At 37.5% G+C, this 27,539-nt stretch overlaps 1 pseudogene; it reads right to left on the reverse strand.

Annotated features, from left to right (window-relative positions):
• Positions 1-2,217: 2,217 nt before the first annotated feature.
• Positions 2,218-27,539, reverse strand: part of LOC119804209 — a 101,815-nt pseudogene continuing 76,493 nt past the window's right edge.

The following is a 27,539-nucleotide window of genomic DNA, read 5'->3' on the forward strand; positions in this document are numbered from 1 at the left end:
AAAACAAAAAAGGGGGAAATGTTAGGGAAAAATTATCTCAGGGCCTGTACCTTGAGGCCTGTAGGACAGAGAAAAGCCTGGTTCAAGTTTGAAGTATAGTCTTAAAGCTACCATGTGAGGATGAGACAGCAAAATCTAGGTAGACGCCCCTCCAGCTAGAGGGAGAGCTTGTCTGTCCCTCATTGGCTGGAGGTACCTCCATATCATACAATATGGCTTAACCTATATAAGCTGATGCTCACAGTAATAAACTGTAACAATGAATGGGGGCCAGGCCTGCTTGTTTGGGTTTCTGTCCTGCCTGGTACCCCACAGCCAGCAAGCCCCAAAAGAAATAACACAGAGATCTTTTTAAGTTATAAAGCTGATTGGCCCATTAGCTCTAACCTCTCACTGGCAACTTTCACATCTTGATTAACCCATTTTTCTGATCAATGTTAGCCATATGGCTCAGTACCTTTTTCAGTGGTTGCAGATCACATCCTGCTGCTTCGGTGATCTGGGCAGGAGTGGAAGGAATCAACTTCCTCCTTCCCAGAATTCTCCTGTTCTCATTACATCATTTCTACTTCCTGTCTGGTTTTCCCACCTTTACCTCCTGCCTGGCCAATCAGCATTTATTTAAAACATGATTGACAGAATACAGACAATACTCCCACACCAATAAACTGAGTTCCTGCTTTGATTTAACTCCCTATCACGTCTGATTGTCCTGCATTGTGTGGATGCAGAATGGGTGGATAGAGCACTGACCTTTCCTTGGGGAATAAGGCAAAGGAGGCCAAGCAGAAAACTAATTTTTTTTTCTTTTCAAATGATTGACATGATATCTTTTTCATTCACTTCTAATTCTCAGAGCTGTTATCTCATCTTTCTTGAACCTGTGTAGGCCCTATGCATGTTGTTACACTCTACATCAGTTCCTATATATGTGTTATTCTTGTTATGTCTAGTAGGTTTTTCTTAAGTGTCTTCCATCCCTACTGACTTTTAAAATATTCCTGCCCATTCTTGTACAAAGTTCCCTGTTCCGTATGGTGAAGTCTCTAAAGTCTCTCACTCTGTGCACATGCACATTGTTCAATTGTGGATTTCTCTGTTAATTCCCATCTACTGTGAGATGCTTCTCTGATGATGTCCAAGTAAGGCACTGATCTAGGGGTATAGCAGAATGTCTGTTGCTAGCAATCATTCTATTGCTTTGTTCCTTTTAAAAGAACATTAGTATTTGGTTTTCTCCTAGGCCCATGGCCTAATTAACCTCATATTCATGGCCACCTGAACAATATCAGACATTGATGCCATCTCATGGAGTGGGCCTTATATCCAATCAGAGAGTGTTTGTTTGCTCCCACAGTTTGTGACATTATTGCACTGGCATGTGGACTTCCAAAGAAATGGACTTCCAAAGAAATGGAAGAGAAGACAAACAAAAAGTTAGTAGAAATTAATAAATTCCTCAAAGATACCCAAGAAAACCAAGAAAAAGCAATCAAACAGGTAATGGAAATAATTCAAGACTTGAGGACCAAAATGGAGGTAATAAAGGCATCTTTATTTTTATAAGGAAACTTCTAACTACAAATATATTAGTATCATGGACTACTAAGAGAAAATGAATGATTACCACCACTTAGAAGCTTGAGTTAAGCTAATGATGATCACTGGCAAAGTAGATAGGTTATATAAACCCTAATATTTCAAATAATATTGTCAATGCTAAGAAGATTACAAATATTTTTACCTCCCTACATACTTCAAAACCTCTAATTTCAGTCATTGTCTACACTATTGAATCTACTTTCTTATAATATACAAGGTGGCTTTTCCAGGAATTTATATGAGGAGAAATTCTTAAATGAATGAGAATTTTATAGTCTAATGGTAGCTTATCTTTGAGATATTATTGTTATTCTTTATCAAGGCACTATAATTCAACTCTTAAGATCCACTTGTTTTTTTGTGTATCACCATTTCAGCAACAATTATTATGTATTATCTGAAATGCTTTTTAGCAGATAAACTAATAGTAATTCTGACTTTACCATACTGAATGTTAACCATTTGTATTTCCAGAAAAGTATGAAAGCCTGTTTTCATATGCTCAACATGAATAATCCTAGGGACATTATGATAAATGAAACAAGCCAATAACAGAAAGATAATACAATGCAGTGTAGCATTCTATATGTGTTTATTAAACAATTTATTTATTATCTACAGCATTCTGTTATTTTCCTCTTCATGGTCTCCTGACTCCTTGGCATGTTTAGAGGAGTCCTCCAGGATGTCCCCTGCTCTCCTCTTCAGCACCCCCTTCTTGTTCTTCTCCTTGGTTGGCTCATGGATGACCAGTTTTCCTTTCTCATCACTGCTGTCCTCTGCGCTGCCTTTCTTGTCACTGTCACCCTTGGGTCCTACAGGCTCCCTCTCAGCCTCTTCCACACAGCTCTTTTTCTGGGAGGACTGGTAGCCAGAGGACTTGCATTAGGGTCTGGGGTGCTGTTTCTACCTCTTGACACCTTTACCCTCCTTGCAGGTACTCTAGACCTTTGGGCTGGGCGGGGCAGGAGAGGGGTAAGAGAATATTAACTTGAGTATGGATTCTTGGGTGGCATCTCCTGAGCTCTTGCTCCTATACCTATTTTCCCATCTGCCCAAATTCAAGAAAAGGGGACACTGGGAAAGAGGCTCCCATCCATACATCCTTGATGATTTGAGAACTTTTTTTGAACCCTAGGATTCAAGGAGTTGTAGTTTACCATCAAGACTTTGGGGTTTCCACGTTGTTAGGGTCAAAGACCTGGAGAGCTGATAATCTGAAAGACTGACTCATCATTTGTGGTGTCTCTCTAGATCTCAGGTCAGAGATGGGTAATGTGGGTAGACCCTGCTACCTTCTTCCCTCTTCGCACTGAGCGCAAGGCCAGCCTCTAGTCAAATATATCACCCAGACAGAAAGAAAAAGATACATTTTTAGGAACTGTTTTTAATAAAAGAAAATTACAAAATTAAAAAAAAAACAACCTGTTAATCCCAGCCCTTTGTTTGTTCCCCACTGATGTAGAAGTGTTTCTATCTATCTGCTTTTTCATTGGTTAATTAATAAAGAAACTGCTTGGTCTGATAGGTCAGAACATAGGTGGGAGGAGTGGACAGAATAGAATGCTGGGAAGAAGGGAAGTGAGGCAACTGCCATGAAGCAGTCGCCATGTCTCTCCTCTCCGAGATGGATGCAGGCTAGAATCTTCCCGGTAAGCCACCACCTCGAGGTGCTACACAGATTGCTAAATATGGGTTAATCAAGATGTGAGAGTTAGCAAGTAAGAGGCTAGAGCTAATGGGCCAAGCAGTGTTTAAAAGAGTACAATTTGTATGTTGTTATTTTGGATGTAAAGCTAGCCATGCAGGAGCTGGGAGGGCCAAAAAGCAGGCCTGCTCGTCTCTTCACTATACCCCACTACTGACCCATTTCTTCGGTGCAATGGGAGGCTCCCTTTCTGTTCGAGTTGATGACTGCTTGGAGCTGGGGCTTTGATGTTCTTCCAGAGTTGGTCCTCTGGTGTTGGCACACTTTCAGTTTGTAGCCCACTGAATACCAGGGAAAAGTGCTCTCTCCCAGCCTCCTCTGGGTTTCTTATACCCCTTCCTCTTATAGTTCCTATCCTTCCCCCTTGGGCTCTGAAGAAAAATTGCTGACTGTAGCTTTGCAAGTGTAGCTCTGACAACCATAGACAATTTGAATTCTAGGAAAATAAAGCTGTTGATTACTATCCTTTAAAAAAAAAAGAAGTAGAGGAATATTAGAAAAGAAGGAGAGGAGGATGTTAGGGTCCAGTCACTCAGCTGCATGGCAAGCTATGGAGTACAAAGAAAGTTATATAGAATGAAGAAATTAAAAACCTAGAGGCAGCAGATAAGCAGAATAATTTAAGAAATCCTGTCTAGAAACAAGCCAAGCTAAGGCTAAGCATTTATTTATTTATTTATTTATTTATTTATTTATTTATTTTAAAGCCTCTGCCTGATTTATTTGGGAGGTAGGTGGTAAACCTCCCAAAGAGTAAAGAGTAAAGTATAAAGAGAAAAAAAACGAGCAACTTCAGTATTTGTCTTAAGGGATTGTAGGAGCCAGAAGGGTCAATGGCATTCCAAGAAAACTCACAGAATCAACCAAACTGGACTCATAGGGGATTGCAGAGACTGAATTGACAACCAGGGAGCCTGCATGGGACTGATAAGGGCACTCTGCATATATGTTACAGTTATGTAGCTTTGTCTTCTTGTGAAACTCCTAACAGCTGAAACAGGTGTTGTCTATGACTGTTTTACTGATTTTTGGGACTCTACTCCTCAAGCTGGGTCACCTTGCCCAAACTTAATACATGAAGAGGTGCTTTGTCTTACTGCAACTCGATATTGCCTTGTTTTGTTGATACTCATGGGAGACCTACGCTTTTTTAAACAGAAATGGAGGGGTCAAAACGGAGGAGAAGTGAGAGCGAGGGACTTGGAGGAGAGTAGGGAGGAGAAACTGTGGCCAGAATATAAAATAAATTGATTTAAAAAATTATTTTAAAAGGTGTAGTATGGCCATATGTTGTCATGTAATATGGTACAAGAGGTTAGAATCAGCATATAAATTTTGAGGGGACAAAATTTATTCCATTAAATATGGTATCATGGATTAATGGTACTATTTATTTTTTAACTTCTCATCATAGAACACACACACATATACATCATCTCAGGAAAAACATAGTAGCTCTCTTGTATATCTATCTTGGTCAGTACTCTATTGCATGGAGAGACAACATAACCAAGTCAACCGTTATAAAAGAAAGCATTTAAATGGGGCTTGATTAAATTTCAGAGGTTTAGTACATTATCATCATGGAAGCATGGTGGCACACAGGCAGATACGGTCTTGGAGAAGTGGCTGAAAGTTCTATATCTGGATCTGCAAACAGGAGGAAGAGAGAGTCTCTGGGCAGAGCTTGGGCTTTTGAAACCTCAAAGCCCAACCTCACTGACACAGTTCCTCCAGCAAGGCCACACCTGTTTTATCCAGCAAGGGTACATCTCCTAATCCTTCTCAAGAAGTGCCACTCTCTGTTGACTAAGAATTCAAAATGAGCCTATAGAAGACATTCTTATTTGAATCACCACAATAGTCTCACTTAACATGGACTGCATGGCCAAGTATGTGTCTTGGTTATTTTGATATGAATCTCAATCATTATATGATTTTATCTATAAATACTCAGTGTCTCTAAAAGAATAAAAACAATACTCCTTTATTTGGACATAGTAACCATATAATTTAAATTAAACATAATGCAATGGGTACTTAATACCAAATATTCAGTATTCATATTATGCCGAAGTTCCATGATTGTGAATGTATGTGTTTGCTGTCATCTGTATTTAAGCACCTGTTGTTAATAAGAGTATAATACCAATAAACATGCCAAAACTGGTGGGGAAAAGCCCATAAGGTCTTATCAATACACAAAGAACAATAAGAAACTAAGGAAAGCTGAAAATAGGAGAGATGGTTTTCACCCAGGGAAGAGGACACCAGTTGGTTACCCAGTACCAAATGGTAAACCCTGAAAGCATACATATAAGTAACACTGTATGAACTGTACAACTTTTATTTAGGAGTATACATATGCATATCCATATATTAATGCAATAACAATTAGTGAAAAAAGAGGTCATAAATTTGAAGAAGAGTGGGAGGGGTGTATGTGAGAGTTTGGAGTAATAAGGAGAAATGTTGTAATTATATTATAATCTCAAAAGTTTGTAAATAACAATGTTATGCTTTGGATTTCTTTTTTTGGGGGGGTTTTCTTTTTTTTACATTTTAATTTTTTAATTTTTTATTTTTTTTCTCATTTTTTTATTCAAGGTTTCCATCTCCTCCCCTCCTCCTCCCCCTTCCCGCCCCTCCCTTCCACCCATACCCCCACTCCACCCCTCTCCAAAGACAAAGAGCCATCAGGGTTCCCTTCACTATGTTAAGTCCAAGGTCCTCCCAGCTCCCCCTAAGTCCAGGAAGGTGAGCAATCAAACTGACAAGGCTCACAGTGAGCCTGTCCATGCTGTAGAGTTCATGTTCATTGCCATTGTCCTTGGTTTCTCAGTCCTCCTCCACCGTCAGCCACATTCAGAGAACCCGGTTTGGTCCCCTGTTCCATCAGTCCCATTCCGACTGGACTTGGTGGTCTCCGGTTAGATCTGTCCCACCGTCTCAATGGGTAAAAGCACTCCTCGCGTTCCTGGCTTCCTTGCTCATGATCTCCCTCCTTTTGCTCCTCATCAGGACCTTGAGAGCTCAGTCTGGTGCTCCTATGTGGGGCTCTGTCATTTTCTCCATCCAATGCCAGGTGAAGGTTCTATGGTGATATGCAAGATATTCATGAGTATGGCAATAGGATCTGGACATTTCTGGCACCCTCTCCTCAGCTGCCCAAGGAACTAGCTGGGGGCGTCTTCCTGGACACCTGGGAACCCCTCTAGAGTCAAGTCTCTGCCAACCCTAGAATGGCTCCCTTAACTAAGATATATAATTCCTTGTTCCCAAAGTGTGAAGTGGAGGATGGGAGGAGCTTGGGGGAATAGGATGGTTGGGATATAGGAAGGGTGGATATGCTTTGGATTTCTTTATCTCACTTCCTACGTCTGCATTTCATCTGTTCTACATAGTCAAGATTATCAAAATCACTGGATAAATAAAATCTTTCTTTTTAACTTTTTAAATTTTTTTTAACCTATCTGTTTTCATTTTACATACCAATCCCAGATAAATAAAATCTTAACCCTCAGAAAATTTGTGAATATGCTTGACTACACATAGGTAGACAGCTGAGTCTAGAATTCCAGTTTGAGTCCATCTTGTAGCCTACTCTGTTTTCCTCTCATCTAGAGGCACACCTTCTCATATTTCCTTTCATTTTCATTACACTATAATATCTCTGGAAGTAAAGAAAGAATTAATGTAACCAAGGCAGAAAAAGCAGTTATAAAGGAGAACCAAACCCAATTTGGAGATTGTGTAGATACTTCATTTCTTTAGAGCTTTGGTTCCCTTAGTCCCAGCATTCTTTGATAGGAATCTCTTCCCAACGTACTGCATTTTTGTTCAGTTTCACTTTTTGCTGTTCAGCTGTGCCTTTGCCATGGATGTTTACTTGTGTGTACTCTTGTCCAACTTTGGAACCTGATTTGAAAGCCTGTTTTTTTAAACTATTTCTTCCTATTAAGACTTTAATTTACTTTAACCTTGAAAAGTCCTACTTCAAGAAGGTGTCCCTAGACTTTCCTCCCTTTGGTACTTAGTTGAGAATAATTTCAGTTTCAAATATTTCTCCGTAAAGTCTATTACGTTTTTTTATTTCTATACTCAGGAAGGAATAACATGATATCATAGTTGATTTACGATTAAAAGTTATTTGTTGATAGTCCTGGGTCTCCTTTTGCTGTCTCTGAGTTCATGCCTTTTTGGCTCAGACCAAAGAAACAATTAAGTATCAATGTCTTTTTGTCTGAAACCAAAAGGAATTAAAATTATTTGTCATCAAAGTGTTGCACAAAACTTCAGGGTACAGTGTTCTAGTGAGCAGTGGTAAACAAAGCTGTTTAATGAATATTAAAAGTTTGAAGTCCATATTTGATTTTTACTGTGAGAACTGTCTTTTAAATATTGTTTGTCATCTATACAAAGTTTTTTTGAAAAGGAAAATAAAAATTTTTGTTTTCTTTTTCAAGTCCTCAGAAAACTATCATGTTATATAATTACTGCACAAGGTTTTTCTTATTCTATCTGTATGTATTCCTTATTACACAGTTTAGTTAATGATATAAACTGTGGGAAGATTTTGCTCAATTGCCATAGGCATTTCATGATTTTTTAAAATTTTTTATTCAGAAGAATCACGGACTGCTGTGTAGATACTGACATTTGGTGGTATTACTTCACATATGCTAACTAGGCCAAAAACATTCTTCAGTTATTTAAAAATTATTGATTTTCATAAGATAAATATTAAATGATGCTTTATATTGCATTTTCTTCTATAGATTATATTACCTTTGAGTAAAAAGCAGGATTCATATTATGAGAAAACACATGAGCACAATAGAATTGATTGCTTAAGTGATTGAGATAGAAAGATCAGAGAGAAATTTGTAGGCAAATTATAGGATATTCAGATAATGAGACTGAGATAAAGGATTGTTTTTAAGGTATTTTTAAAAGGAAAACCTGACACAAGGAATAGCATTTGATTCAACTCAGGTAATGCTGTATTTTCAAATATGTTATACTTGGAGTAAAGAAAGACTGTACATTTCTAAAAGAAAATTCTGTAGAAGTAGGGGAGCAAGCAGTGTTTGTCAGTAGGAACATGAGATTGCCTAGAGATGTGGTTCAGAGGTAAAGGGCTCATCCAAAAGAGTCACTTTTAATTGCTAGAATCCCCGCAGCATTTCACAATTGTCTATAAATCTCTAGTTCCAGGAAATATAGCACCCTCTTCTGGCCCCCAAGGGCTTTGCACATATGTGGTGCACAGATAGGCATTGAAGGTAAACAACTCATAGACTTAATTTTTTAATTAAAAAAAGATAGCAATAACAAGAACAATAATTCAGGAAAGTCAAACAGGGCTTTTTTGGGGGAGTTGAGATGGGGTTTCTCTGTTTTGTAGTAAAAGGAGCAGTGGGGTAAGTCCCACCACCCAAGCTTAGCCCCAGAAATAATAACACAGAAACTGTATTCATTTAATCACTGCCTGGCCCATTAGCTCTAGCCTCTTACTGGCTAACTCTCACACCTTGATTAACCCATATATATGAATGTGTAATGCCACTTGACTGTGGCTTTACCAGCATGAGTCTACCACCATCCATCTTGGGTAGGAGAAGCATGGCATCTGCCTGACTCTGCTTTCTTCCTTCCAGAATTCTGTTCTGTCTACTCCACCCACCTAAGAGATGGACTATCAAAAGGTCAAGGCAGTTTCTTTATTAACCAATGAAAGTAACACATAGACAGATGACCCTCCTACATCACTGTTTCTCTGTAGCTGTGGAGCCTGTCCTGGAACTAGCTCTTGTAAATCAGGTTGGCCTCGAACTCACAGAGATCTGCCTGCCTCTGTCTCCTGAGTGCTGGGATTAAAGGAGTGTGCCACCACCACCCTGCCAGACAGGAATATTTAAGAAAATATTTTTCCAAAAAAGGTAAATTATAATAAATTTGAAGTTGACATGCTGATAAAATCTTTTCAAGATGCACATTACAACAGTTTGAAATAATTTACAGTAGTACTAGAGGCTAAATATCCAAGACAATAAAAAGTATTAAATTGATGGCCAGTTCTTTCATTTTTGAATACTAATGTAAAAAAACTTCCCTTTAAATTGTTGTCTGTTAGTACATAGGAAAACAATCACTTTTGCATTGATTTTTTTTTCTTAATAGTTGCTGGGTTTCATTTCAATTTTATTATATTGTTTTCAGAAAAACTTTCTTTCCAGGTAAAATGTACTGAAACTATAGAATAATTAAATATCACTCCCCTTTTTGACTCTTCTGCTTCCCTACCACCAACATTTACAACTGTGGAATTCATTTTGTAATCATACAGCAACATTGTCACATAAGAATCAAACATTGTAACTTAATCTAGAGTTTACTCTATTTGTTTTAATTCTGTGGGTTTTGAGGTATACATATTAATCAAACCAGGTATGGTGGCACCTGCCATTAGGAGACAGAAGCTAGTGAATCTCTATGAGTTTAAGAGCAGCATAGTGAGACCCTGCTGCCAAAAAATTTAAAAAGATAAATAAGTTTTATATCTCCCATTATCCTGCTGTGCAGAGCAGTCTTACTCTTACATACTCACTGCACTTCTCAGTCCCCTCCCCACACTGCTTTCTTTATCACTAAACCTAGAAAAAACTACTGGTCTTTTTTTTTTTTTTTTTTTTACTATAATTGTAGTTTTGGTTTTCTAGAACAACATCTAGCAGAACATACACCAACCAGTGTGTTCAGTTTCTTCTTTTACTCGGTGATATACTGCTGTCATGGCCTATAATGGTTGTGGGGACAATTTCTTCTGTTGCTGAATAATTTCTAATACCCGAATTACCAGTTTATATATTATTAATGATTTTATTTTATTACAATATATTACATGTATAAAGATGTTTATTTCTTCAAAGTACTGTAAGTTATGAATAATCTGTCACAAACATTCATTTGGAGAGTGTTTTGTAACCATGTAAACTTTCAACTCATTCGGGTAAATAGTAGTGAGTATTAAGAAAAGTTAATTATATAACAAACTACCAACCTTGCTTCTATCACTGACGTACAATTCTCCACCTCTACAAGCAATGGATAAGTCTCTGTTGTTTTATATCTTTGCTAACCTTTGAAACTCTCAATATTTTGGGATGTAAACATTCCACCTAAAGTGAGTAAGTCTAACAGTTGAACTTGTATGTGTATGTATTAGTGTTTGTGGTTGTTTTACACTGACTCGTCACTTCCAGGTGAAGTGTAAAAAACTCTACCCTGTTGGAAGTAGCATGAATCCAAGTCCAACTGCACTCCTTCACTTGATGTATATTAACCTGCATATTGTATTCAGGGTAGGACAAACTCTCTCTTTTAGAACTTATTTAACTATGTAATTTTTCCTGGAAGGTGAGACAATTTCATACAAAAATGAGTGTGGAAACTTAAAACTCTTTATAAAGTTAAAAATTAAAGTTGCTTTTTCATGCTGGAGAAAATTCATGACTTTTTTTATACACATTTTGTTCTGTTTGTCTCTAGCTGAGAACTAGACAGAAAAAAAACACTAAAGAGATAAGACAATGTATAATTAGCCCAAAGTCTTTCCTTATATTTCTTCATCTGAATTGATCAGTTACCCCAAACCAATAAATCAACATAAAAATCTATCAATGTACTGTGATTTCTCATAGGATTGTAAGTAAAATAAAATACAAAATAATGGAAAAGAGATAAGGTTGTATCTAATATACACAAAGAGGAATAGGAAGACCTCAAAAAGAACAGCACAGAAAAGCTATGAATTATACTACAAAACATATCAAAAGAAAAAATCATGGAAATAAAAACTGGAGGCTTAGAACAAAAATGGCATAAACAGAAAGTATGAAATTCACTTAAGAAGCTTTAACAAAGACAATGACAAAAATAGAGAATTTTAACAAAATTCTGAGAAAAAAAATGAAAAGTTTAAAATTGGTCTTACATTGTGGCTGAAATCATTCTGGAAAATGTGGCTGTCTCGACCACATTCAAATTTGATTCATACTTTCTCTTTTCAGGCAGCCCTTATTGCACTTGTGATTATGGGACTTAATTTAACCATTAACACTGGCCAGAAGAGAGTTTAATGCAAGTGCTAGAATCAGAGGCAGATTTGTAAAAATGGTATTACATGTCTTAAAAATATAATTGAGAGTAAATACACTATATTTGATCTTCAGATTTCTGGTCCTGTGAATAGCTAGGACATTATTGTGCATTGAGCCCCATCCAAGCATGAAGCTCAAAACCAGGATCCTACACAATTTCTTCTTAGTAGCATCTCAAATTTCATGGCACTGTGAGAAATTTTGAGAAAAAGATAAGTTATCTAAGAGATGGAATCCAGAATGGATATGAGAGATAAATATAAATTTATAAATTTATAATACCCCAACGGTACAGAGGAACTTTGGGTGACTGTCCAGGCAGCGAGATGTCTTTGTGATTTCTAGAGTTTTGTAAGTTGCTTACTTTTCATTTACTTAAATAATATTATATCCTTCTGGAGCCGGGTGATGGTGGCACACGCCTTTAATCCCAGCACTCGGGAGACAGAGGCAGGCAAATCTCTGAGTTCGAGGCCAGCCTGGTCTACAAGAGCTAGATCCAGGACAGGCTCTAGAAACTACAGGGAAACCCTGTCTTGAAAAACCAAAAAAAAAAAAAAGACTTTAAAAAATATTATATCCTTCTGGAGTCTTTGATAGAGTTGAAGAATAGATAGTTATAGTTGTTTTCCTTTGTTATAATAAAAGATAAAATAGATATAAATATTGTAACTGTAATTCTTACTTGATAACTGTTTTGTTATATGAAATTTTACTATGTCAAGGTTAAAGCCTTTCTTTTTTATTTAAACAGAAAAAGAGGAAATGATGGAGGACTCTCATTGGTTAATAAAGAAACTGCCTTGGCTTTTTGATAGGGCAGGATTTAGGTGGGTGGAGTAAACAGAACAGGAAGAAGGAAGTGAGGCAGATGGCTCAGTCAGATGCCATGCCTCTCCTCTGGGAGAGTCACCATGAAGCCAGCCACCATGTCAGACATGCTGAATCTTTCCTGGTAAGACACCACTTCGTGGTGCTACGAGGATTATAAGAAATGAGTTAATCAAGATGTGAGAATTAGACAATAAGTGGCTGGAACTAATGGGCCAGGCAGTGTTTAAAAGAAAACAGTTTCCGTTAATTATTTCAGGGCATAAGCTAGCCAGGCAGCCTGGAGCTGGGTGGTGGGAAGCGGCCCACAGCCCCTCACTACAGAATGGTGCCCAATGTGGATAACTGAATCCACAGAAATCCTGAGAAAGCTTGGGAAAGAATAGAGTAAAACATGTTTTCTTGGTAGCTGCAATTTCTCAGGTTTGGCTCTGCTTGCTAGAGGCAATCAGGTGCTTCATCTCAGAGAGGCTTCCTGACTCAGCCTTAGCTACAAAACCCTGCAGCTCTTTTAAGAGGTCCTGCCATGAATCACTTAAACGGTGTTGATGAAAAGCTGAATGTGTGCTTTTCGGTTTTCAGCCATAAGAAAAAAAAAAAAACCTGTACCATTTAAAAAACTGTACCATTTTAAAATGCTGTCTTTCTGGGCCATCCTGACAGAGCAAACTCTGACTCTTTCAAGCAGGCGGTCCTGACTATGGAGCTTTTGATTGCTGTTTAACACTGTTGCAGCTTGCTTGCTGGCAGGGACCTTGAACCACCACAGAGTTGTGGTGATAAACATGGCTACAGCTGGTACCTCTGCCATGAGGCTGGAAAGATAAGGAATGGGCTGGATCTACCTGTCAAAGTCACAGCTTTAGTACTACCGATATTGTTTGGTAAATTAAAGACTCATGTGATCACAAAAAGAGAGATATCCAGTAAAAGAAAGATTCAAAGTTGAAGAAAACGTCAAAATGGTTTACATTGTGTTGAAAATATATGTCGGCTAAAGGTTAAAGTTCTTAAAAGTAAAAAAAGATAGAAAGAGTAGTTGGGTGTGGTAGTACACACCTTTAATCACACAAGTGGGTAGTACCCACTTGTGAGGTAGAGGTTGATTGACCTCTGTGACTTCAACTGTGGCAGGACATACCTTTAATCCCAATGCCTGGGAGGCAGAGGCAGAGGGATCTCTGTGTTCAAGGACAGCCTGGTCTACTGAGTCATTCCAGGACAAAGATGTACAGAGAACCTGTCTCAAAAAGTAAAAGTAAAAATAAATGAAATAGAGGTTAAAATAAAGCCGCACAAAGATGGAAAATACACAGAGAATCTTGATACTGTATGCTATTATGCTGTCTTTGAATTGTTTGAATGCTGAGGAAGAAGCAACAGCTGCTAAAAGATATTTGTTTATAAATGCTGCTGAACTATAATAACTAACATAGATATTTTGAAAATACCTTGATTTCAGAATTTGGATCTAAGGATATGATACTTTGGAAAAGAGATTCTTCTTTTGTTTTTACAGAAAATGAGACCCTGTGGATTGCTTCTATCCCAATATGGTATGATAGACCACACCCTCCTGAAAGGTTGCTGTGAATACCTTCCGAAAATTACTTTACCCAACTGATGACTGAGATGAACATGGCACACAGGTTACACTCTGAAAGATCTGATTAACAGTGCCCCCATTCAGCAGGAAGCAGTTTGGAGAGAAATAACTATGTCCATATTCCCACATATTGTTTATAAATGTTCTTTTACATTTAAGGGGGGATATGATATAGATATGAATAATTTGCATTGATATGGATTTTGCTTTAGTGATATAAATTTAAGGTCAATTTTATTATATGTATATGTATTTCTGATCTTGATTAAGGTATTATGATTGTGTAGTTAATTTTAAAAATGTAATGTATAATTAAGAAATATAGGTTGTTAATGAATAATAATCGATAGTAGTTAAGCTTGTAGTCATGTTAGTTAGATTTTCTAGATATATAGAGATATATTTCAGTTAAATAGGCATTCCTAATATCTTTCAAAGACCATAGAATATGGCATTTAAATGTTTTAAGAACTTAGGGCTTTTCATGACAATGAGACATGTCTTCTCCTGGCAGCACCAATCTACTTCAAGAGGGCAATGGGCATCGAAGAGGCTCCTTATGGAGTTTGATAGCCATTTGGGCAAGAAACTGCTCTTGCCTGGACTGTTGGCATAAACTGGACACAAAGAACCCACAGAAAGAGGATTGCTGAACTTCCCTAAAGGTGAGTGCAAAATGGCACTGTGAATAGCTCAGTTTCATTGGTGACCACTGTAGTTAGCAGTTTTTTAGAATAGGAACACACCAGAGGATGTATGGCAACTGCTACACTTCAGAAGTTTAAAAGACATTTAGAAAATACATTCCTAAAAGGGTATTATGGCAGAGTGTCTGTGTGGCAAATAAGACTTCTAAGCTTCTGTCTCCAATAATTCATCTCTGGGTTAATATACATTCTGGTAAATAGAAATCTTAACTGGGAAGTAACTTGTGTATAATATATGACAATAATATTATTTTTCTAACAAGAATCAGTTATTTTGGGTGTTAAAACTATACATATATATAACTATATATTTAGCTCTCTCACTATATATATGTATATATGTACACATACATACATATTCTCAAAGCTGTCTGCTTTGATAGATTTCTTTCTGGAATAGTAAGGGTCAAGGGTTATTACTGTGTGTTCCTTAGAATCATTGTTCATAAATAGTTCATGAGTTTGAAATTTTATACTTCACCTGTGTCCTTGGATTTTACTTTCAGACTCCGTAGTCATCGGGAATTGAATGTTTTTAGGGCAAGGTTTAACAAGCCTTTTTATAGCAGCATTTTCATTGAACTCATTCATGTACATAATTGTTTATCGTTACGTAGCTACTGACTCATTTTCTTTAGTGAGACTAATAATTACGATTGGATTGTTTAAATTTCTCATTCTAAACACTGCATTTCACTTTTTTCCTACTTTTAAGAATAAATGTTTAATTTAATCTGTTCTCACAGAGAAGTTCACTTTAAAAATCTATCTCTGGACTGATGTTAATAACACAGTACATGTTGTTGAATCAATAATTTCTTATGGTTTTCTTCTGAGGTTCCACAACTAAACTATATCCCTCATAAAGATTGCTTTCTTCCAAAGTAATTAATGGATAATGATAAAGTATGCCTGGAGTTCTTTATGAGAGGAAAAATTAAACTCTAAAATTAGTTTTTTTTACTTTAATGGAATAAAGTAAAAATAGCACCATTCTCACAGCTTTTCAGGATAAGTATTTATTTTATACATCAGTTAAGAATATTGGATCTTTCTGGGCTGTGGTGGCACAAGGCTTTAATCCCAGCCCTCAGGAGGCAGTGGCAGGGGGATCTCTGAGTTTGAGGCCAGCCTGGTCTACAGAGCAAGTTTCAGTACAGCCAGATCTACCACAGAGATACCCTGTCTTGAAAAAAATTAGCAACAACTAAAACAGGCAAATAAAAAAGAATATTGAATCTTTGCTTAAGCACACTATCACAGATTATATTAATTAAATTAATATGTAATATGAAATTATAACACTTTTGCACAAACTTACAAGCTATCTTATCCTATGCACCATATATGTTTACCTTGTATAAGATACTTAATTTATATAATAAAATATTATCCATGTATATAACAAATATATAACCTCTCAATTTGCAGTAAAACTAATTAAAACATAGAATATTCCTACAATAATAACTTTTTTGACACGCAATATTTAGTACTTTCAAATAAAGTTGTATTTCTTTAACGTTTGAATGGGTGAATATTTCTCATAGTATTCAATTGAACTCACAGCAGTCATTGACATTGACATGACAATTGTCTGTTTGATATATTTTCTTTGGTTTGAATATATTGAAGAGTTTCCACAATAAGAATTAGATCATAAAATACATTTATCAGTTGTTTATTGATTGATAGCATATATTGATAATAGTGAATTTTTTATTGAGTTTATATTGCATCCTATCTTAAGGTGTAGGAGATGTTTATAACATTCCTGATGTGCTGAAGCACTTTTTTAAAAAAGGTAATGTTCAGAGAATGTATGGTGTTTATTGAAAATAAAGTATCAGAATCAATCAATCAATAAATAAATAAGAGAAACAAATGAAATATAGCTGTCAAGTCTTGAAGAAATAGCAAAGCTTTGCATAGCCAGTCAACAGGCTATCAAGAAAATCTTCATTTCAGCAAAGCTACTTTTTAAAGCTTGTTTCAAATAGCACTTCTTCCCATCTTTACAATACATTCTATACAATGTGATAACTTAGAGTTTTTCACAGAGCATGTTGCAAAAATGCAAGATTTTTTCTCTGTATTCAAAGATGTAACACATATTAGTTCACACCTTACATAAACAAAACAAAAATGTGTGTTTCTGAATTCTTCAAAGTAGTAAACAATATTTACTTAAGTTGAGAAAGATTTTTTTGTGTCATACCATAAGATCTTTGACAGTGCCTTTATTTACTGTAAAATTAAGGAAAATAAAATATAGAGAACTGGCACAGAGACCACATTATTTAATAGTTTCCCTTTCTAGATTCTTGATATCAATTATTCAGTAGGTTAGATGAGTTTACAGGAAACAGTATACATGCTTTTTTTCTGCAGAGACTGAATATCCTCTTAGTGGTCTAAAGTACATCTGATGACAATTTTTTTTCCTTTAAATGTTAATTATACTTTATAGGTGCAAAAAGAATACTAAATCATTCTTATTTTGAGTGAACAATTGTATTTTAAAAATGGCTTAAATTGTTTATATGCTATCATCAAAAACTGAACTTATGTAGAAATATTAGTGATATTAAAAATTTTGCTAGAGAAAAAGTTACTATGGTAAAGGTAAAATAAGACAAATGTACAGAGGAACTCAATACAAGAAACATTGGAAATACTAGAAAGATTTTATACTAAAAGTGACAAAATGTCCTATGGAGCTATAATTTATCATTGCAATACAAAACAAAGATCAGCCCTGAGCCAGAAAGCTCTGAATATAATATTAAAACACTGAAATTTATTCATTTACATATTCAGTTTTTTAGTCATTAAACTAATGCTTGTATTCATTTGTATATGCCAGAATCTATAATTGACATATGGTATAATAAATAAACAAACATAAATGGTAGGCAGTATAAAAGATGACTGAGAAAAAAAAACCTTCCAAAAAATCTTCATAACAGGCAATAAATACCTGTAGATATATTTTTTCTTATGACAGCTTAAGCTAAGCACAACAGTGATAATGCACATTGAAGATGAATTATATACTATGTCCAGTGTTTCTGTTATTTATCTGTATAGATAAGTCTGGATACTGGAAACTACGCTGAAAACACATTAAGGAATTTTGGTTAAATGTGGATAAGATTAATGACGCATAAAAATGACACACTTAACATCTCTGGTAATTGTAACATTTTGCTTGACAAAAGCAGCAAGTAATTTGCAAAATGACAGGTTATTAATCTTGACCTTATAAGAAAACTAAGTAATTCCATTCTAAAGATAGACCTCTGTAAACTCTATAAAGTTGAACTATAAATAATGCAACTATTTTCATTTACATTTGTTGCTTGTATCAAGTGTGTAATATATAAAATTCGAAACAAAGAAAACATTAACTTTCTAAAAGTGACAGCAGGAAGTTACCTTTTGTTTGACCTATTTCAGACCCTATAAATAACACTGATGAACTGGTAATCATAAGACAATCAATTTAACTAACTACCCTAGACCTTAGTCTCTTCATTTGTGACAGTAATTTTAAAGTGAAGGCCATGTGTGTTGCTTGGTTTTTTCCCCTTCAACTTGACACAAGCTAGGATCATTCCAGAACACAGAATCTCAACTGAATACATGCCTTCATTACATTGACCTATAGAGAAGTTTGTGGGATATTTCTTTGATTATTGATGTGAACAGTGCCACCTTTGGGCAGGTGGTCATGAGTGCAATGAAAAATCAGGCTGAACAAACTAGGGAGAAGCAAGCCAGTAAAAAGCACTCCTCTACTGCTGAGTAGTACTCTAATGTGTATATATTCCACACTTTCTTCATCCATTCTTCCACTGAAGGGCATCTAGGTTGTTCCCAGGTTCTAGCTATTACAAATAATGCTGCTATGAACATAGTTGAACAAATGCTTTTGTAGTATGATAGGGCATCTCTTGGGTATATTCCCAAGAGTGGTATTGCTGGATCCTGGGGTAGGTTGATCCCAAATTTCCTGAGAAACCGCCACACTGCTTTCCAAAGTGGTTGCACAAGTTTGCATTCCAACCAGCAATGGATGAGTGTACCCCTTACTCCACATCCTCTCCAGCATAGGCAATCATTGGTGTTTTTGATTTTAGCCATTCTGACAGGTGTAAGATGGTATCTCAAAGTTGTTTTGATTTGCATTTCCCTGATCACTAAGGGGGTTGAGCATGACCTTAAGTGTCTTCTGGCCATTTGAAGTTCTTCTGTTGAGAATTATCTGTTCAATTCAGTGCCCCATTTTTAATTGGGTTAATTAGCATCTTAAAGTTTAGTTTCTTGAGTTCTTTATATATTTTGGAGATCTGACCTTTGTCTGTTGTGGGGTTGGTGAAGATCTTCTCCCAGTCAGTAGATAGCCTTTTTGTCTTAATGACAGTGTCCTTTGCTTTACAGAAGCTTCTCAGTTTCAGGAGGTCCCATTTATTCAATGTTACCCTTAATGTCTTTGTTGCTGGGGTTATACGTAGGAAGTGATCTCCTGTGCCCATGTATTGTAGACTACTTCCCACTTTCTCTTCTATCAGGTTTATTGTTCCCAGATTGATATTGAGGTTTTTAATCCATTTGGACTTGAGTTTTGTGCATGGTGATAGAAATGGATCTATTTTCATTCTTCTACAAGTTGACATCCAGTTATGCCAGCACCATTTGTTGATGATGCTTTGCATGCAAATGGATGGAAATAGAAAACACTATTCTGAGTGAGGTAAACCAGACCCAAAAAGATGAAATTGGTATATACTCACTCATAAGTGTATTCTAGACATAAATAAATATCAGGGAGCCTATAATTCATGATCCTAGAGAAGCTAAATAAGAAGATGAACACAAAGAAAAACATATAGTTATCCTCCTGGATGTTGGAAGGAAACAAGATTGCCAGGCAAAAATTTGAAACTGGGTGGTAAGGATAGGGTGGGTGTAAGGGGAGATGGGGAGATGGGGAGAGAAAAGTGAGGAGGGGAGGATGGGCAGATCCTGGGGGAATGGGATGGTTGGGATGGAGGAAGGGTGGATAGGGGTGCAGGGAAGAAGGTATCTTAATTAAGGGAGCTATTTTAGAGTTGGTAAGAGACTTGGCCCTAGAGGGGTTCCCAGGTATCCATGGAGATGTCCCCAGCTAGTTCCTTGGGCAGCTGAGGAGAGGGAGCCTGAAATGGCCCTTTCCTATAGCCATACTGATGAATATCTTGCATATCACCATAAAAGCTTCATCTAGGGATGGATGGAGATAGAGACAGAGACCCAGATTGGAGCACTGGATTGAGCTCCCATGGCCCAAAGGAGGAGCTGAAGAAGGGAGAACATGAACGAGGAAGTCAGGACTGCTAGGGGTGTGCCCACCCACTGAGAAGGTGGGGCTGATGTAATGGGAGCTCACCAAGAGCAGCTCGACTGGGACTGAAAAAGCATGGGATCAAACCGGACACTCTGGACGTGGCGGACAATGAGGGCCTACTGAGAAGCCAAGGACAATGGCACTGGGTTTTGATCCTATTACATGTACTGGCTTTGGGGGAGTCTAGTGTGTTTAGATGAGCACCTTCCTGGACCTGGATGGAGGGGAGAGGACCTTGGACTTCCCACAGGGTAGGGACCCCTGACTGCTCTTTGGACTGGAGAGGGAGGGGGAGGGGGATGGAAATGGGAGGTGGGGAGGAGGTGGAAATTTTTAATAATAAAAAATAAAATAAAATAAAATAAAATAAAGCACTCCTCTATGGCCTCTGCTTCTGTTCTTGCCCCCAGGTTCCTGCCCTCCTTGAGTTCCTAGCCTGACTATTCTCAGTGATGGAGTATGATCTGAGGGCTATAAGCTAAAATAAATCCTTTCCTTGCCAAGTTGCTTTTAGTCATGACATTTATCACAGCAATCGAAAATTAGTTAGGATGCCATGTGATAATATATTTAATAACTTGAAGACATTAAACATATGGAGAAATACAAAGACCTCGAAAAAGAAAACTTTCAATATTGCATTAATGCTAACTTGTTATATTGTTGCAGCCATGGTTATAATTAATTTATGACAGTAAAAGTTAACCCCAAAACGTATAAGAAATCATGTTGTGCTCTATTTGGTGTAGCACAAGAATTTGTAATACTAACTGGTGAATTGCGTTTTTCATATTAGGTTTATCCTATGTCACAAAGTCCATATTGCTATATTGTCAGTGATCAAAAGATAGAACTTCAGAAACAATAAAGGGTAAACACTGTAAACTATAATCAAATGGCAGTTTATAATTGAGAGCATAAACATTGCAAAAGGCCTAAGGTTTTAATACTGCAACAATCATTTGAACTCTGAAGCCAAAAAAAATGTGTTTAACAAGAGAACACTTTGAAATATTTTAACTTTCTTTCGTCCATCTATCTTCTAGAGGCAGCACTATGTAGTTGGGAGGATAGCACACAATTATCAGTATGATTTTGTGGGTTGAAAGAAAAGAATTCAACTTGTTTGTGACACTCTGGCTTATCTGAAGCCTGTCCAAAGGTGTGGTTTCTGTTTTATATAACTTAGGACACTCTGTTAAGTAGAAAGGAAACATAATTTGGGTCTCAGAGTAGAAGTAACTGACGATAGCGCTGAGTTTCAAGATTATTCTTTTCTACTGCATGGGAATTCAGACTTCAAGAACTGGAAAGAAAAAATTATCAAGCAAAGAAATTTAATAGAAATGCACCAAATTGCCAGGTAAAGCTATAAGTGATAAAGTTGAAGTTAGAATATGGTGAATTGGGAACTTGAGTAAAGCATAAGGAATCTTGTGAAGATGCATCCTCTGAAAGTATTTGAGAATTTCTTCCATAAGGTAATGAAATAAGATTTGAAGTTCTGCAAGGAAGAAAAGTTAACCAAAGACAGTATCTTTAGCAAAACTATCCAACAAAAATGATTTTAGCCAACAGCAGAAGTAATACAGAAAATACACAAATATGAGAGAATCCTTTTAAGCAAACAAAACTGTAAGTGAAGAAACCCATGTACTGTGGGGTGTTACCTCTGGAGTCCAGATTAGTCACAGAACACACCCAAACACTAATATCCAAATGCAAACCAAGCACAAAGAGCTTCATTAAGCAAAACAAAGAGACAAAGTGGCAGAAATAGCAACAAATACAAAGTGGATACATCTGATTTTGGCAGAAATAGCAACAAATAGTTTTCCAACTGTTAATTTCAAGAGAGAAAATGGGGAGGGCTTGGTTAGAATGAGCTGGGATATGTTGCTAAGGTCTGGTTGGGTATTTTAATTAAAGGAGCCAAGTAGGAATTTTTAATTATTGGACCTTGATTTTTTTGATAGTTGAACCTTGGTGATCAACTGCAGGAATTAGTTAGGCATAAGAAAGTGGCCAAATAAGGGAGTAGACCTTGGTGGCTTGCTTTAGGAATGTCATCTAATGGGTTAGCAAGGGAGAGGGAAGGGGAAAGAGCAAGACCTGCTAGTGCCATGTTTGCAATGCTCTGCCCCATTCTCAGTGACACACATTCTCCTCCAACAGACCATACCTCCTAATCCAATAATTTCACCAACTGTTGACCAATATTTAAATATGCAAGTATATGGGGGCAATTGTCATTCAGTCCAGCACCCTTAGTCTGTATTCTTTACAAACATATTATTTGCATTTCTTATTTTTGTTATTTATTAACATTTTCTATTTTGAAATAATTATTTTTGTGGTTTTAGTTAATTATTTTTCTATGATCTCCTTTAGCTTATCAAACTTATGTAGAGCAAGTATTTTAGTCATGACCTGATTTGTCCAGTGTTTGGTCATCTGAGGCAATATCTCCTGACAATTTTCCCTGAGAAATTTTGTTTTTAAAACTAATAATTTTGAATATCATAACAACTTTTGGTAATCCTCAATTGAAGCTTGATTGGAGTTGAAATTAGGTAGGGGAAACATATACCTCGGGGAATATCTTTGAAGGTCTTTAAAGCAAGGTTTTACTGAGGGAATATTTACCCATAATGTGGGCAGCACCCACCACAGGCTGGGTTTCAAGACTGAATAAAAAGAGGAATGTTACCAGCTGCTTCGGTTTCCCTTCACCAGAGCTGGGACCCACCCCTTCCTTTATACAGTTTCCACATGATTGACTTCATCATGAAACCATGAGATAAGAGAAACCCATTCTTTTTTTTAATAATTGTTTTCTTTCTTCTTTTTTTATTAAAAATTTCTGCCTCCTCCCCTCCTCCCATTTACTTCTCCCTCCCTCCTCCACTCCCCCTCCATCTCCTGTCCAAAGAGCAGTAAGGGTTCCCTGCCTTGTGGGAAGTCCAAGTTCCTCCCCCCTCCATCCAGGTCAAGGAAGGTGAGCATCCAAACAGGCTACCCCCCCACCAAAGCCAGTATATGTAGTAGGATCAAAATCCAGTGCCATTGTCCTTGGCTTCTCAGCAGCCCTCATTTGCCACGTTCAGAGAGTCCGGTTTTATCCAGTGCTTTTTCAGTCCCAGTCCAGCTGGCCGTGGTGAGCTCTGATTAGATCAGCCCCACCATCTCTGTGGGTGGGTGCACCCCTCACAGTCCTGACTTCCTTGCTCATGTTCTCCCTCCTTCTGCTCCTCATTTGGACCTTGGGAGCTCAGTCTGGGTGTGGAATATATACATATTAGAGTACTACTCAGCGATAGAAAACAATGACATCTTGAATTTTGAATGCAAATGGATGGAAATAGAAAACACTATTCTGAGTGAGGTAACCCAGACCTAAAAAGATGAACATGGGATGTACTCACTCATAATTGGTTTCTAGCCATAAATAAAGGACATCGAGCCTATAATTTGTGATCCTAGAGAAGATAAATAAGAAGGTGAACCCAAAGAAAAACATATAGTTATCCTCCTGGATATTGGAAGTAGACAAGATTGCTGGGCAAAAATTGGGAACTTGGGGGTGGGATGGGATGGGGTTAAGGGGAGATGGAGAGAGAAGAGAGTGAAGGGGAGGAAGAGAAACCCATTCTTAAGCTGTTTTTACTATTTCATCACAACTATGAGAAAGGTATTATAGACTATTGTTACATATTGTTGTGCTTTTCTATGGGTTGCTATTTACATTTTATAAGTGATTTTAAGCTTCTTAAAAATATGCATAATTTCTCTCGTGTAGTCTCTGAAGTCTGTTATCCACTATATTAGTGTTCAGCAATTGTCGTGATAGTTTCTCGAATGACTCTGAGCCATGAAAATAAAATAAAACTAATATGCTCTTAATATTTTTTGCTGGCTTGCTGTTGGTTGAAGGTGCCTCTAGTAGTGAGTATAGCTATCTGTATCTCTACCTTATCATTTACTTACATTTTAGAAGAGATTGAAGGTTAACCAGAATTAAAAGTTTAAGGCTTTTTTCCCCCAGCCCTAAGTCTGTACATAGACTTGTTGATCTCTTGGTATAGGCAGAGATTTTAAATAGACTTCATTCCCCAAAATATTGTCCTTCTTCAGCTATTCTGTCCCAGAATTACCTGTGTTGACTCTTATCGCTTCCTTCAGGATACTGTAGTCATAATTTGGTCTTTAAATAGGTGTAATAAGAGTTACTCAGTTCATGAAATTGTTCATATGTGGCAAAATGACAAGAATCCCTTGAGGAGGACACTAGCTAAGTCAGAGCATACAATCTCAATTCTTTGACAATAATGTCCATATCCTTCTGGCAGTAACTACTTACATAAGGAATGTACACTGCCAAGTTTATACTTACTTCTAAGAGATAGGAGGTAAGTGATTTTTCTTTTTTTTTTGCCAAAAGAAAGTCTTTATTACTGGGCCAGTGACTACACTGGGTGTTTAGGATCCCACTGTAGCCCCAAGCTTTTCTTGGGGTGAGGTTTTTAAGCACAGAACTCATTCTGGGTTGAAACACTTCAGTTCACAAGAACAGTTATTCAGAAGCAGAACTACAGAAGCCAGAAAGCCAGGTGAGTAAATGTAGAGCCTGTCCCAGCGCTATGGACTTTGATGGATTGGGTCTTTGTTTTCATTTTGGCTGGCAGTGCTGTCTACATGCTGAATTTTTGTGGCCTGACTGGTGCTTCTGTCGTGACCTCAGTTGTGCTAAGGTCTGGGGGCCTGTCACGCTCTGAGCCTTGGAGGGAGTGACATAGATGTCCCATTTAAGGCTGAATATTCAGCGTTCATGTTCTCTTGTCATTTTGACCAGCTTTAACGCCTCTGCAGTATCCATTGTCCACTGCAGAGAGAGTGAACATGTACAGTGAGAAGATACTTAGATGTGCACAAACACTTCATCCAACAGAACTGCAGCAATAGCTCAAAATCAGTGTATTTTACAAATGAGGGTCAGAGATGGAGCAAGGCTAAACAATTGACTATAATGTATGCTTTCAGAAAGCAAGAGCTGGGACTCAGGCAAGGGGACTGAGAGCACGCACAGCACACTTGCAGAGATCAGAAAACAGTTTGCAGGAGTTACTTCTCTTCTGCTACCATGTGAGTCCCTGGGATCAAACTTGGGTTGTCAGGTTGATAACAGGCACCTTAATCACTGAGTCATATCACTGGCCACAAGTAGAATCTATTTCCCACTGGCTGTACAGATGGAACACTATTTCTGTGGACTGAATGTGAAATACCCCACATAGGGTAGTATATTTGAACAGTTGGTCTCCAGTTGGTGACTCTCTGTTATAATTATAATATATATTATAATTATGCTGGCCTGCCCTGTCACCTGGGTACTCTGTCATCCCCTTCCCCATCTTTTTTTGAGACAGGGTTTCTTTGTAGCTTTGGAGCCTGTCCTAGAGCTAGCTCTTGTAGACCAGGCTGGCCTTGAACTCACAGAGATCTGTCTACCTCTGCTCCTGAGTGCTGGGTTTTTTTTCCTGGTGTTCTGGCTCTTTTTTTTCAGTTTATTTATTTTTTATTAAAAATTGCCATCTCCTCCCCTCCTCCTCCCCCTTCCCTCCCCTCCCCTCCACCCACACCCCCACTCCCTCCCTCTTGAGGCCAAACAGTCATCAGGGTTCTCTACACTATGTTGAGACCAAGGTCCTCCCAACTCCCCCCAGGTCCAGGAAGGTGAGCAACCCAACTGACAAGGCTCACACAGAGCCCGTCCATGTCGTAGAGACCAAGCCCATCGCCATTGTCCTTGGCTCCTCGGTCAGCCTCCACCATCAGCCACCCTGAGAGAGTCCGATTTGGTCGCATGTTCCATCAGTCCCATTCCAAGTGGACTTGGTGGTCTCCCATTAGTTCTGTCCTGCCGTCTCAGTGGGTGAACGCGTCCCTCATGATTCTGACTTTCTCATGATCTCTCTCCATCCACTCCTCATCAGAACTTTGGGAGCTCAGTTCGGTGCTCCAATGTGGGGCTCTGTCTCTATCTCCATCCATCGCCAGGTGAAGGTTAAGGCTCACAGTGAGCCCGTCCATGCTGTAGAGTTCACATTCATTGCCGTTGTCCTTGGTTTCTCAGTCCTCCTCCACCGTCAGCCACATTCAGAGAACCCGGTTTGGTCCCCTGTTCCATCAGTTCCATTCCAACTGGACTTGGTGGTCTCCCGTTAGATCTGTCCCACCGTCTCAATGGGTAAACGCACTCCGCACGGTCCTGACTTCCTTGCTCATGATCTCCCTCCTTTTGCTCCTCATCGGGACCTTGGGAGCTCAGTCTGGTGCTCCTATGTGGGACAAGAATCCCTTGAGGAGGACACTAGCTAAGTCAGAGCATACAATCTCAGTTCTTTGACAATAACGTCCATATCCTTCTGGCAGTAACTACTTACATAAGGAATGTACACTGCCAAGTTTATACTTACTTCTAAGAGATAGGAGGTAAGTGATTTTTTTTCTTAACAAATGTAGTCAGTATGTTCAAGAGACATTTAACTCCCATACTTATTGCAGCATTATTCACAATGGATAAGAAATGAAATAAGTCTAATTGTTCAAAATATGGCAATATATACATAATAGAATACTATTCACTCACAATTAAAAGCAAGATCTTGTCATTTGCAACAAATAATCTGTAATTCAGAAGTCATTATATGAAGTACAAGTTAGACACAGACAAATGTTGCATAATTTTACTTGTATATACAATCTGAAAAATTGTATCTCATAGAAATTGAGAGTAGAGTTATGGTTAAGTAAAGCTAGGGGGAAAAGCAGGGCAGGGCATACGAGGGTAGTTTTAGCAATGCGTACAAAATTACACTCAAGGAGAAGTCAATTCTTGTTTCCTGTTTCATTGTAAAATGAATATAGCTAATAATAATGTGTTGTATATTTCATTAAAATAGAAGACAAGGTATCAAGTATTTTCTCTAAAAGAAATGATAAATATTTGAGAAGATAGTTGTATTTACCATGTTTTGAATGCTAAAACGTGTATGCATATCTTGAAACATTATACATTATTCTATAAATACATATAATATGTGCCAATTGAAAATGGAAAGAAGACTGCCAATTTATTTTATGACATAACAGTCACCCTTATATTCAAAACATGCAAAGATTCACAAAGAAAGACAATTATAGACCCTCATGAACATTGATGCAAAAATACTCAATAAATTACTCACAAGTAGAATCCAAGAACACATCAAGATCATCAACCATAATCAAGTAGGCTTCATCCCAGAGATGCAGAGATGGTTCAACATATGAAAATCATTCAATATAATACACCATATAAACAAACTGAAAAAATACATGACATTCTCAATAGATGGAGAAATATCTTTTGACAAAAGTATAAAACTCCTTCATGATAAAAGCTGTGGAGATATTAGGGATACAAGAGACATATATAAACATAATAATGGCAATTTACAACAAGCTGATAGCCAACATTAAATTAAGTGGATAG

The sequence above is a fragment of the Arvicola amphibius genome, chromosome X (genome assembly GCF_903992535.2).
Source record: "Arvicola amphibius chromosome X, mArvAmp1.2, whole genome shotgun sequence".
In the NCBI taxonomy this organism is placed as follows: domain Eukaryota; kingdom Metazoa; phylum Chordata; class Mammalia; order Rodentia; family Cricetidae; genus Arvicola; species Arvicola amphibius.